The sequence below is a fragment of the Phyllobates terribilis genome, unplaced genomic scaffold (genome assembly GCF_046119375.1).
Source record: "Phyllobates terribilis strain yellow unplaced genomic scaffold, ASM4611937v1 Scaffold_2__4_contigs__length_985480577, whole genome shotgun sequence".
Taxonomy (NCBI): Eukaryota; Metazoa; Chordata; class Amphibia; order Anura; family Dendrobatidae; genus Phyllobates; species Phyllobates terribilis.
In genome coordinates, this window is record NW_027362762.1 from 615,050,041 (window position 1) to 615,063,766 (window position 13,726).

At 39.6% G+C, this 13,726-nt stretch overlaps 1 protein-coding gene across 1 annotated transcript in view; it reads right to left on the reverse strand.

Annotated features, from left to right (window-relative positions):
- Positions 1–11,987: 11,987 nt before the first annotated feature.
- FANCE (FA complementation group E) overlaps positions 11,988–13,726 on the reverse strand; it is a 226,620-nt gene continuing 224,881 nt past the window's right edge. Inside the window, exon 11 of the mRNA XM_073670648.1 lies at positions 11,988–12,942. The gene's annotated coding sequence lies outside the window, so the exon portion shown is untranslated. The remainder of the gene's footprint in view (positions 12,943–13,726) is intronic.

Here is a 13,726-nt window from a genome sequence, read left to right on the forward strand (position 1 = left end):
ACAGGACAAGCTGCACCAGGACCAGGGAAATTTGGGGACAGGACTGGCCGCACCAGGACCAGGGGAATTTGGGGACAGGACTGGCCACACCAGGACCAGGGGACAATGTTCAGCCACTAGCTGCACATGGACCAATGATTCAGGCTCAGGACACTGGCCATACCGGGCCAGAGGACCCAACAACTCACTAGTAGGGAAGACTATCTCCTTAGGGGGTCACCGAAGCAACAGTATAAAACTGTATAAAAACTTTATAAAAGACTCTACATACTAATGAAAGCTGTCAGTAATAGGCTGAGAGCCACCCAGCAGGTGAACTCATTATTCTAAATGCCTCCCAGTTAGTCGGTGGAGGCATTTTACTATATGCAAGTGCAGCCCCTTTAAGAACGAGGAAGCGCATGCACGCACACAAACTAGATGCGCTGCCAGAAAGAGCACAAGCAAGAGACATGCCAGCAGAAGAGGACCACGCCGCTGGGCCAGAGCAGTAAGTATGCCAGTGTCCCTAAATGGAGGGGGAAGGGAAACCATGTAGGGGATCTGGCAATGGTGTTACATTCACTAAATTACTACTCCCATAAAAGTCAACAGAGCAGGGTCATACATTAGACTACAGCTCCCTTAGAAATGTGTGACCCTGCTCTGTCTACATCTATGGGACCAGTGGTGTAATGTGTGACTCCTCTCCGTCCACTTCTATGGGAGCAGTGATGTAACGTGTGAACCCGATCTTTTTACGTCTATGAGAACAGTAGTGTAATGTGTGATCCCACTCTGTCCACTACATTACTACTCCCATAGAAGCAAAAGACACCACCTGACGAAGGACTTTGTGTCCGAAACGCGCGTCGGGGTGTGCTCCGCATTCAGTTCCTGGACCGCCTATCAGGTATACTATACCGCTCTCCTCCCTGCTCCTGTAATGAGGCCTTTACAACAATTATGTTGACTATCTCATTGTTTTTTCTCCTTCACATGAGGGGGCCCTACATTAGGTGTTTCTCATACAGTGGTGGTCAATAAGTAATGATGTTATAATGCTAACCCGTTTGGTTTGCGTGTCCACTTGTATAGCACTATTAGTATTTACTCAGCATTGCATATCATTGTTACATTATTCTTTTGTGCAACTAGCGGGCACAACACACCATTCAGTGTGCATCAATTATTGGTGCCTTCTTCCTGTCCATACATCATTTTTCCACTATGCTTCTCTTTATGATGTTGTGGTATTACAGGTTATAACACTCTATATGTGTTGGCGGTCCCTGCCTTTTTTTCATATGCTGTATAGACATTGTTTTTATGCAAATTTCGCATTTGATGTACTAAGTTTTGACTTATTTATCTGAATGTGGGCATTCTTGTGCTTGTTGTGCTATTGTAACCAATACTGTAATAAAGGTTTTTTTACATATATATCAATATACGTCATGTTGATAATTGGACCCTAGGTTCGGTCAGTCTCGTTTTCTACTCCCATAGAAGTAAACAGAGTGGGGTCACACATTACACGACTGCGTCCATAGAAGTGGCCCCAACCAATATAAACAACCCGAATAAGTAGTCTGAACATAGATGATTTAGTAAACGTAAAGTCCCATAGAAGTGAACAGAGCAGGGTCACACAACACTACTGCTCCCTTAGAAATGTGTGACCCTGCTCTGTCCACTTCTATGGGAGCAGTGGTGTAATGTGACCCTGCTCTGTATACTTCTATGGGAGTAGTAGTGATGTAGCAGAGCTGTGTCAGTGTGTTTAGAGAATAGCAGTGTGATGATTTCTCTGCTGTACTCTGAACATGGTGATGAGCGGTGATCTGCAGCCTGGATTGTACTACTGATGTCAGGCTGCGATCAAAGGTCCGATACTCACCTCACCCCGGACCTCCACTCCTCGGCAGCTCCAGTCACAGCACGCACTGAGCAGTGTGGTCAGTCAAGGGGGAAACTGGAGCTTGCATCTACGCTGCAGGCTACAACAAAATGGTGAAGATCTCCTCCCACAGCTGTGACATGGACAGCCCAGGGGCGCTAAGGTCACAACAGGAGGCAGTCACAATGCAGGAGATGCGGTCGGACAGCAGCTGCAGACTCCTATGTACAGGGGCTTTGAGGTGTGTAAGTGTTGTTACACACCAGCAAATGCAAATGGCAGCCCCCAGTGGTTAAAAAAAAAACTGTTAAAACAGTAAATTAAATTTTGTATTAAAAAGAATAAATTATATAATCAATAATTATTAATACAAAAATAAAAATTGTGGCACATTCTTTTTATACAAGAGGCACTACTAACCAAACAACACCATGAAGACCCAGGAGATCTCCAAACAAGTCAGGGACAAAATTGTTGAGAAGTACGAGTCAGGGTTGGGTTATAAAAAAAAATATCCTAATCTCTGATGATCCCCTGGAGCACCATCAACCATCATTATCATCAAATGGAAAGAACATTGTATCACAAACCTGCCAAGAGAGAGTCGCCCACCAAAAATCTCAGCCCGGGCAAGAAGGGTATTAATCAGAGAGGCAGCACAGAGACCAAAGGTAACTGGGAAGAAGCTGCAGAGTTCCCAAGAAGAGGCGGGAGTATCTGTCCATGCAACCACAATAATCCCTACACTCTGTAGTGGTGGCCTTTCTGGAAGAGTGGGCAGAAAAAAGCCTTTACTTACACACAAAAATTGTAAGGCTCATTTTGAGTTTGCCAAAAGATATGTGGAATACTCCCAAAATGTATGGAGGAAGGAGCTGTGGTCAGATGAGGTCAAAATGTAACTTTTTGGTCACCACGATAAACGCTATGTCTGGCGCCAAACCAACACAGCTCATCACCCCAAGAACACCATCCCCAAAGTGAAACATGGTGGTGGCATCATCATGCTGTGGGGATGTTTTTCGGCAGCAGAGATAGGGAATATGGTCCGAGTCCAGGGGAATATGGACAGTGTGAAATACAGGGATATTCTTGAGCAAAACCTGTTTCAGTCTGTCAGTGATTTGAGACTGGGACAGAGGTTCACCTTCCAACAAGACAATGACCCAAAGGATACTGCTAAAGCAAAATGCAAGTTGGTTTAAGGGGAAACGTGTAAATGTTATGGAGTGGCCTAGTCAAAGCCAAGACCTTAATCCAATTGAGAATCAGACTTGAAGATTGGTGTTCACCAGAGAAAACTATCTAATTTGAAGGAGTTGGATCAGTTTGTGCCTTGAGGAATAGGCAAAAATCCCAGTGGCAAGATGTGGAAAGCTCAGAGACTTATTCAAAATTACTTGCAGCTGTAATTGCTGCAAAAGGAGGCTCTACAAAGTACTGACTTTAGGGGGAATAGTTATGCAAATTGAAGTTTTCAGTTATTTTGTCCTATTTGTTGTTTGCTTCACAATAAAAAGAAAACCAAATGTTCACAGTTGTAGGCATGTTCTTTACATGAACTGATGAAAACCCTCAAAAAAACCACGAAAAATGCCAAGGGGGATGAATACATTTGCAAGCCACTGTACATCAAATATTGTGAAGGAGTTAAAAATTAACATTTTATTTATGGTAAACTTAATTTGTCCAATTTCCTTTTGAGCCCCTGAAATGAAGAGGATTTGTAGAAAAATAGTTGCAACCCCTAAACATTTCACAGTATATTTTTGTTCCACCCCTTTAATTAAACCCAAAAGTCTACACTAATTTTAAATAAAAAAAATAGTGGCATGTAGAGTCCAAATCACAAAGATTCAGTCACTGTCCAAATATTTCTGGACTGTGCTTGCTATTTGTTGGGCGAGTTTTATTTTTTTCATTTACTATATAATGTAAAGAAAAACACAAAAATAATCTTTGTGGAGTGATATGAAACTAAAAATCCTGCAGTTCCACTAAGAATGAGCAAAGGGTTTAAATACTTATGACCATGTGATATTTCAGTTTTTCTTTTTTAATAAATTTGCAAAAATTTCTACATTTCTGTTTTTTTCAGTCAAGATGGGGTGCAGAGTGTACATTAATGAGAAAAAAATGAACTTTTTAGAATTTACCAAATGGCTGCAATTAAACAGAGTGAAAAATTTAAAGGGGTCTGAATACTTTCCGTACCCACTGTTAGTACAAACAAGATGGGAATGTCCAGCCATCATATCACTCAGGAAGGAGACGGATTCTGTGTCCCAGAGAAGAACATTCTTTGGTCCGACATGTGCATATCAACCCAAGGACAAAAGCAAAAGACCTTGTGAAGATGATGGTGGAAGCTGGTAAGATTGAGTCAATATCCACAGTGAAACGAGTACTGTATCAACATGGGCTGAAAGGCCACTCTGCCAGGAAGAAGCCATTACTCCAAAAGAAAAAGAAAAAAAGCCAGATTACAAAGGATTACAAAGTCAATGTTTTGGAGTGGTCATCACAAAGCCCTGATCTCAATCCTTTTGAAAATGTATGTGCAATGAAACAAAGAGTGAAACATTTAAAGGGGTCTGAATACTTTCCATACCCACTGTAGAGAGTGAGCTGTACTGTTTGTAGAGTGCCCTGCAACCATAGAATTATGGCCCTGATTCATTAAGACTGGCATTTTGTATACGTCTTGTGACAAAGTACTGGAGGGGAGATGTGTAGCATTGAGATTGTTGGTCCCAGCAATATAAACATAGGAAAAATGTTACAGCACATGAAGTGATGAGAGGGGTTAATCTATGTTTAGTGCTAGGGTGATGAAACACCTGTACAAAGGGAGGAGGTCAGAGGATAAATTCACAGTTTTCTAGAGCAGTGTGTGGGGTAGGCCTGGAGGCACAAGCTCTGGAGCTGTATTGTCATGTGAAAGAAAGCTAAACCTTGGGTTGTTTGTTCCTGAATCGGAAGATTTAGAGAGACAGTATTCCTGTGTCTACCTCTATGTGCAGCCACTGAACTGATCTCACACCAAATTAGGGCAAAGAAACAAACACATAGCCCAAGTTAGAATTAACCAAAACTTTAATAAATACATATAGAGGTAAATACACACAATAATAAAATCAAAGACACACCACAGAAGGAAAAGGATGGAGAGTCTGGACCCCAATAATATACAGTGCTGGCCAAAAGTATTAGCACCCCTGCAATTCTGTCAGATAATACTCAGTTTCTTCCTGAAAATGATTGCAATCACAAATTCTTTGGTATTATTCTCTTCATTTAATTTGGTTGCAAGGAAAAAACACAAAAGAGAATGAAGCAAAAATCAAATCATTGATCATTTCACACAAAACTCCAAAAATGGGCCAGACAAAAGTATTGCCACCCTCAGCCTAATACTTGGTTGCACAACCTTTAGCCAAAATAACTGCGAACAACCGCTTTCGGTAACCATCAATGAGTTTCTTACAATGCTCTGCTGGAATTGTAGACAATTCTTCTTTGGCAAACTGCTCCAGGTCCCTGATATTTGAAGGGTGCCTGCTTCAAACTGCCATTTTGAGATCTCTCCACAGGCGTTCTATGGGATTTAGGTCTGGACTCATTGCTGGCCACCTTAGAAGTCTCCAGTGCTTTCTCTCAAACCATTTTATAGTGCTTTTGGAAGTGTGTTTTGGGTCATTGTCCTGCTGGAAGACCCATGACCTCTGAGGGAGACCCAGCTTTCTCACACTGGGCCCTACATTATGCTGCAAAATTTGTTGGTAGTCTTCAGACTTCATAATGCCATGCACACGGTCAAGCTGTCCAGTGCCAGAGGCAGCAAAGCAACCCCAAAACATCAGGGAACCTCTGCCATGTTTGACTGTAAGGACCGTGTTCTTTTCTTTGAATGCCTCTTTTTTTTTCTGTACACTGTATGTTGATGCTTTTTCCCAAAAAGCTCTACTTTTGTCTCATCTGACCAGAGAACATTCTCTCAAAACGTTTTAGGCTTTCTCAGGTAAGTTTTGGCAAACTCCAGCCTGGCTTTTTTATGTCTCGGGGTAAGAAGTGGGGTCTTCCTGGGTATCCTACCATACAGTCCCTTTTCATTCAGACGCCGACGGATAGTACGGGTTGACACTGTTGTACCCTCGGACAGCAGGGCAGCTTGAACTTGTTTGGATGTTAGTCGAGGTTCTTTATCCACCAGCCGCACAATCTTGCGTTGAAATCTCTCGTCAATTTTTCTTTTCCGTCCACATCTAGGGAGGTTAGCCACAGTGCCACAGGCTTTAAACTTCTTGATGACACTATGCACGGAAGACACAGGAACATTCAGGTCTTTGGAGATGGACTTGTAGCCTTGAGATTGCTCATGCTTCCTCACAATTTGGTTTCTCAAGTCCTCAGACAGTTCTTTGGTCTTCTTTCTTTTCTCCATGCTCAATGTGGTACACACAAGGACACAGACAGAGGTTGAGCCAACTTTAATCCATGTTAACTGGCTGCAAGTGTGATTTAGTTATTGCCAACACCTGTTAGGTGCCACAGGTAAGTTACAGGTGCTGTTAATTACACGAATTAGAGAAGCATCACATGATTTTTCAAAGGGTGCCAATACTTTTGTCCACCCCCTTTTTTAGGTTTGGTGTGGAATTACATCCAATTTGGTTTTAGGACAATTCTTTTTGTGTTTTTTTCATTGAAGACAAATTAAATGAAGAAAATAATACCAAAGAATTTGTGATTGCAATCATTTTCAGGAAGAAACTGAGTATTATCTGACAGAATTGCAGGGGTGCCAATACTTTTGGCCAGCACTGTATAAGGCAATATATCCTACTTGTAGTTCCCCCAGGTAGATATGTAACAACTAGTGTAACATTTAAGGGCATTAAATACAAAGCAGCAAAAAATTGTATAATGTAAAAAGATGACTAAAAATTACCAAAATGGTTATTTATCAAAATAAATAAATATATATAAATGGCAAGTGAAATATAGCTTAATAAAGTGCATAAATATATATGGTATATAATAACACCAAACAATTCTACATATATATACAAAGCTGCATACATAAATGACCAGTGTCAATAAAACCAGCCCCTAATAGTATTTAGAAAGTAACCATAATTACCCAAGGGCACAAGTCAATGGTCCAGGCCCCCACCACACACCCGACGCGCGTTTCGCATAGGAAATGCTTCGTCCAGGTGTTGTATAAACAGCTCTGCTTGTCCTTTAAATGTAGGTGTTTTTAGCCTAGAAGAAGACATGTTTGTCCGTTTAGTTGTAGGCTTGTAGCCCAAAAGTGGCATGTTAGGCAGAGTAGTTACCCATCAGGGGGAGGTTACCTTGCCATGGTTGATGGGCACACATGAATTGGTCAATTTATACGCTAAAAACCTTCACTCTTTATAAGTACTTGTTGCTAAGCAAAGCAGTTTAGATCTAACATTTTAATTATTTTCATTGTTAAGACGTATCTTGGCCATATGGAGTGCTGCTGCATTCTTTTATATATATATAGATATATATATATCTATATATATATACACATATATATATTTATATACATATACACACACAGTACAGACCAAAAGTTTGGACACACCTTCTCATTTAAAGATTCTGCTGTATTTTCATGACTATGAAAATTGTACATTCACACTGAAGGCATCAAAACTATGAATTAACACATGTGGAATTATATAGTTAACAAAAAAGTGTGAAACAACTGAAAATATGTCTTATATTCTAAGTTTTTCAAAGTAGCCACCTTGTACTTTGATGACTGCTTTGCACACTCTTTACATTCTCTTGATGAGCTTCAAGAGGTAGTCACCGGGAATGGTCTTCCAACAATCTTGAAGGAGTTCCCAGAGATGCTTAGCACTTGTTAGCCCTTTTGCCTTCACTCTGCGGTCCAGCTCACCCCAAACCATCTCGATTGGGTTCAGGTCTGGTGACTATGGAGGCCAGGTCATCTGGCGTAGCACCCCATCACTCTTCTTCTAGGTCAAATAGCCCTTATACAGCCTGAAGGTGTGTTTGGGGTCATTGTCCTGTTGAAAAATAAATGATAGTCCAACTAAATGCAAACCAGATGGAATAGCAAGATGCTGTGGTAGCCATGCTGGTTCAGTATGCCTTCAATTTTGAATAAATCCCCAACAGTGTCACCAGCAAAGCACCCCCACACCATCACACCTCCTCCTCCATGCTTCACAGTGAGAACCAGACATGTAGAGTCCATCCGTTCACCTTTTCTGCGTTGCACAAAGACACGGTGGTTGGAACCAAAGATCTCAAATTTGGACTCATCAGACCAAAGCACAGATTTCCACTGGTCTAATGTCCATTCCTTGTGTTCTTTAGCACAAACAAGTCTTTGTCCTTAGAAGTGGTTTCCTAGCAGCTATTTTACCATGAAGGCCTGCTGCACAAAGTCTCCTCTTAACAGTTGTTGAAGAGATGTGTCTGCTGCTAGAACTCTGTGTGGCATTGACCTGGTCTCTAATCTGAGCTGCTGTTAACCTGCAATTTCTGAGGCTGGTGACTCGGATAAACTTATCCTCAGAAGCAGAGGTGACTCTTGGTCTTCCTTTCGTGGGGTGGTCCTCATGTGAGCCAGTTTCTTTGTAGCGCTTGATGGTTTTTGCAACTGCACTTGGGGACACTTTCAAAGTTTTCCCAATTTTTCGGACTGACTGACCTTCATTTCTTAAAGTAATGATAGCCACTCGTTTTTCTTTACTTAGCTGCTTTTTTCTTGCCATAATACAAATTCTAACAGTCTATTCAGTAGGATTATCAGCTGTGTATCCACCTGACTTCTGCACAACACAACTGAAGGTCCCAACCCCATTTATAAGGCAAGAAATCCCACTTATTAAACCTGACAGGGCACACCTGTGAAGTGCAAACCATTTCCGGTGACTACCTCTTGAAGCTCATCAAGAGAATGCCAAGAGTGTGCAAAGCAGTCATCAAAGCAAAAGGTGGCTACTTTGAAGAACCTAGAATATAAGACATATTTTCAGTTGTTTCACACTTTTTTGTTAAGTATATAATTCCACATGTGTTAATTCATAGTTTTGATGCCTTCAGTGTGAATGTACAATTTTCAAAGTTATGAAAATACAGAAAAATATTTAAATGAGGTGTGTCCAAACTTTTGGTCTGTACTGTATATATATATATATATATATATATATATATATATATATATATATATATATATATATATATATATATATATATATATATATATACACACATACACTGTGTTCCAAATTATTATGCAAATAATATTTTCTCAGATTTTCCCAAATTACCTATATGAATTGCAGGCATTGTAATTTTCCAGTCAAATAACTATTAGAGTACAATTGAAAGGTTTTTGTACAAACTGCCTATGATAACAGTATATTTTTAAAAAAATTAAAAACTCAAACTGCACTCAAAATGCATGTTCCAAATTATTATGCACAGCAGAGTTTTCAACCTTTTCATTTTAATAAAGAACAAAAAAATTGTCATTTTTGAAATTATAAGCATTAGCAGGTTATTACAAACTGAAATCACCTAGAATAAAGTTTTGAGTTGAAAACTGTTTGAAGTTACATTTGCACATAGGACCGCTTGTTCGAAAGGAGCTTCTGAACTCTCTCGTCCATTGAATTTGTCTGGTTTTGGATGGTTTCTGCTTCAATTGTTTTGCATGAGGACAGAATACCCTCCCAGAGCTGTTGCTTAGATGTGAACTGCCTCCCGCCATCATAGACACTCCTTTTGATGATGCTCCAGAGGTTCTCAATGGGGTTGAGGTCAGGGGAGCATGGGGGCCACACCATAAGTTTGTCCCCTTTTATGCCCATAGCAGCCAGAGATGCAGATGTGTTATGTGCAGCATGAGACGGGGCATTATCATGCATGAAAATGATCTTGCTGCGGAATGCACGGTTCTTCTTCTTGAACCATGGAAGGAAGTGCTGTTTGAGAAACTCAACATACATTACGGAGTTTATCTTTACCCCTTCAGGGATCCTAAAAGGGCCGACAATCTCTCTCCCCATGATTCCAGCCCAAAACATTACTCCACCTCCTCCTTGTTAGCGCCGTAGCCGTGTTTGCATGGGGTGTCCATCAACCAGCCATCCTCCACTCCATCCATCTGGACCATCGAGATCATTTCATACATGATAATGCCCCGTCTCATGCTGCACATAACGCATCTGCATCTCTGGCTGCTATGGGCATAAAAGGGGACAAACTTATGGTGTGGCACCCATGCTCCCCTGACCTTAACCCCATTGAGAACCTCTGGAGCATCATCAAAAGGAGTGTCTATGATGGCGGGAGGCAGTTCACATCTAAGCAACAGCTCTGGGAGGGTATTCTGTCCTCATGCAAAACAACTGAAGCAGAAACCATCCAAAACCTGACAAATTCAATGGACGAGAGAGTTCAGAAGCTCCTTTCGAACAAGGGGTCCTATGTGCAAATGTAACATCACCTAGAATAAAGTTTTGAGTTGAAAACTGTTTGATTTCAGTTTGTAATAACCTGCTAATGCTTATAATTTCAAAAATGACAATTTTTTTGTTCTTTATTAAAATGAAAAGGTTGAAAACTCTGCTGTGCATAATAATTTGGAACATGCATTTTGAGTGCAGTTTGAGTTTTTTATTTTTTAAAAAATATACTGTTATCATAGGCAGTTTGTACAAAAACCTTTCAATTGTACTCTAATAGATTTTCCCAAATTACCTATATGAATTGCAGGCATTGTAATTTTCCAGTCAAATAACTGAGAAAATATTATTTGCATAATAATTTGGAACACAGTGTATATATATATATATATATATATATATATATATATATATATATATATATATATATATATATATATATATATATATATATATATATATATATATATATATATATATATATATAATATATATATATATATATATATAGTACATCTCCCAATATTTCTACATTATTATCTATTTATATAGCACCATTGATTCTATGGTGCTGTACATGAGAATGGGTTACATACAAAATAGAGATATCACTTACAGTAACAAGTAAACAATGATAGACTGGTACAGAGGGAGGAGGACCCTGCCCTTGCAGGCTTACATTCTACAGGACAATTACACTCTTCAACATTGAAATTGCAATACTAAGACTGAAAAGTCATGCAATTATAAAAAGACATATTATTGATATGCAAATGATTAAAAATATGGAAACATAATTCTAGAGTATAAGTGACAACGCACAGGAATACATACACTTAGGGTACGTGCCCACGATCCGTAGTGGCAGCGGTTTGGATGCAGATCACCTGCGCTGCGTCCAAACCGCTGCATTGTACAGTAGAAGTACAGTGGATGGAATTTATACAAATCTCATGCCCACTGTGCATCTATTTGCCGCCACGTAAACTCACTGGTGGCGTGGCTTTAGAAGCCGCAGTATGTCAATTTCTGTTGCAGAGAGGCTAGTCTCCGCAACAGAAATTTCCACAATAGAATGGATAGGATACGTTAAATCCGCATGGTTCAGTGAACACATGCGGATTTAACAGCATGATTAGAACGCAGAGTTTGGACACAGCGAATATACTTCTTTATCGTGGAAACGTAGCCTTACACATCTTGGCATGCTGTCAATTACGTTATTAATGGGTGGCTGAGGAATATTCGGCCACGCTAAATATATTTAGGCATGCAAATCATTAAGATCCACTGCTGGCAGCTTCCTTTCCAATTGCCAACCAATGATAGACAAGTCCACAAGCACTGCAGGCCATGGTAGTATATTTAGACCATGCAGGCAGCTCACAATAGCATGAGCATCATAAGACCTGGCGTTGCTGTGTTGAAAAATGGCTCCTGGGACACTTTGGAAAAATGGCCTTGTCACTGATTCCCATAACCAAGTTAATGTAATGCTGATTTGTTAGAATACCTGGAATGAAGATCAGAGGGTTTCGGCTAACGTACATTATTCCACCCCACACTGTAAGATTGGTGTGACGTACCTTTGTGAAGGCTTCTTTATGTAGTTTCCCATGTGGTTTCCATACCAATCTCTGGCTATCTGGGTCTTCTGATCTAAACATGGTTCTTGTTTTACAGATGTGTTAAATTTGCCTAACAGAATTTTAGGGGTGACAAACTACACCTTTGGCTGAGCCCAGGCATGTGAGAGAAGAAGCTGGCAATAAATTTTTCCCCGTAGTTGAAAACCCAAATCCGAGTGTGCACAGCTATGGGGGATTTGTGAGAAATGCAGCTGGTTTGGTGGACAGCGATCCAACTCTTATCTAAATATACTTACTTTACGTTCCTTTGTTGAATATTGCATCAACGGCAGAAAGTAACAAAGAACATCTAAAGCCGCCACCATCAAAACCAGGTACTACAATGACTACTGAATAGCTATAAACATTAAGACACTTTATTTGCTGTAGTAGTATCAAACATACATTTTTATTTCTTGCCATAGACAATTTTCAACAATTTTACGAAAAAAAAATGTCGAAAAAGCAATGCACCATATAAATATATACTATTGAACAAAAATGTTTTATGACCTCTACAAACAATCAAGTTTATGAAAATAGTAATGTGTCTTAAAATTACACTTTTCATTTGGTGCAGTTCCTGCTCCACTGGTAATCAGTGTCCATTTTTATTCCAAAGTATCTTTAATTGGTTATTTAGCATAACATCGTATATGCATTTAACAAATATTAAAGAGAAACCACACCATATACAGAAGAACATAGAAAAAAACAGCACTAACACATTACATACAGGTGCGTAGATCATATCTATGTGACAATATTTAGAAATATATCTATATTCATATATAAAAAAAAGACCGGAACTAAAAACACTACAGCTCAAGTACTAATCATGCAGATCAATGTCAGAACCTGCTTTTATATAAGATGTTGAAGCACTACCAATCACTAATGAAGACATCACCCGTCAAGTGGTGCATCATTTTGTTGCAATGAAGACGTAGACCTGCAGGAGATTTAGAAAGACAGAAACAGTAGCATATCAATTTGAACTGTGCTGAGGCACATTTGTGTGAGATAAGAAAAATACTGGGGTTGTCCAGCTTTGGAACGTAATAAAAAAGGCACCTAAAATACCATAGTAGAATAAATAATTCACAATTTATCAATCCTTGTGCACTCCTGCCGTAATGCTGCTAGGTGTTCCCTGCAGGTCTCCCTGCTTGATGCACACAAGAATGTGATTGCAGAAGGAGCAGTAGATCAGTAATGGGAATATTTATTTCATAGGCTTATGCAATGTTTTTAAAAAACATTTTCAACCTGGAAAATTACATTAACAGTTTTTATTTTAACAGCAGCAAGATTTTGCATTTAAGCCTATAGTGAAAACTAAAACCGCACTACAAGCAAAGTACAGTGGCATGTAAAGGTTTGGGCACCCTGGTCAAAATTACTGTTACTGTGAACAGTTAAGCAAGCTGAAGATGAAATGATCGCTAAAAGGCTTAAAGATGACACGTTTCCTTTGTATTTTAGTCAAAAAAAGGTTGTTTCTTTTTTCATTTTAAAAATTACAAAAAGGGAAATGGGCGGATGCAAAAGTTTGGGCACCCTTGGAGATTTGTGTGCTCAGATAACTTACCAAGGTTTCAGTCCTTAATTAGCTTGTTAGTGTTATGGCTTGTTCACCATCATCGTTAGGAAAGGCCATGTAATGCAAATTGCCCAGCTTTATAAAAACCCTCCTCTAACCTTGTGCCAAAAAATAGCCACCATGGCTTCTTCTA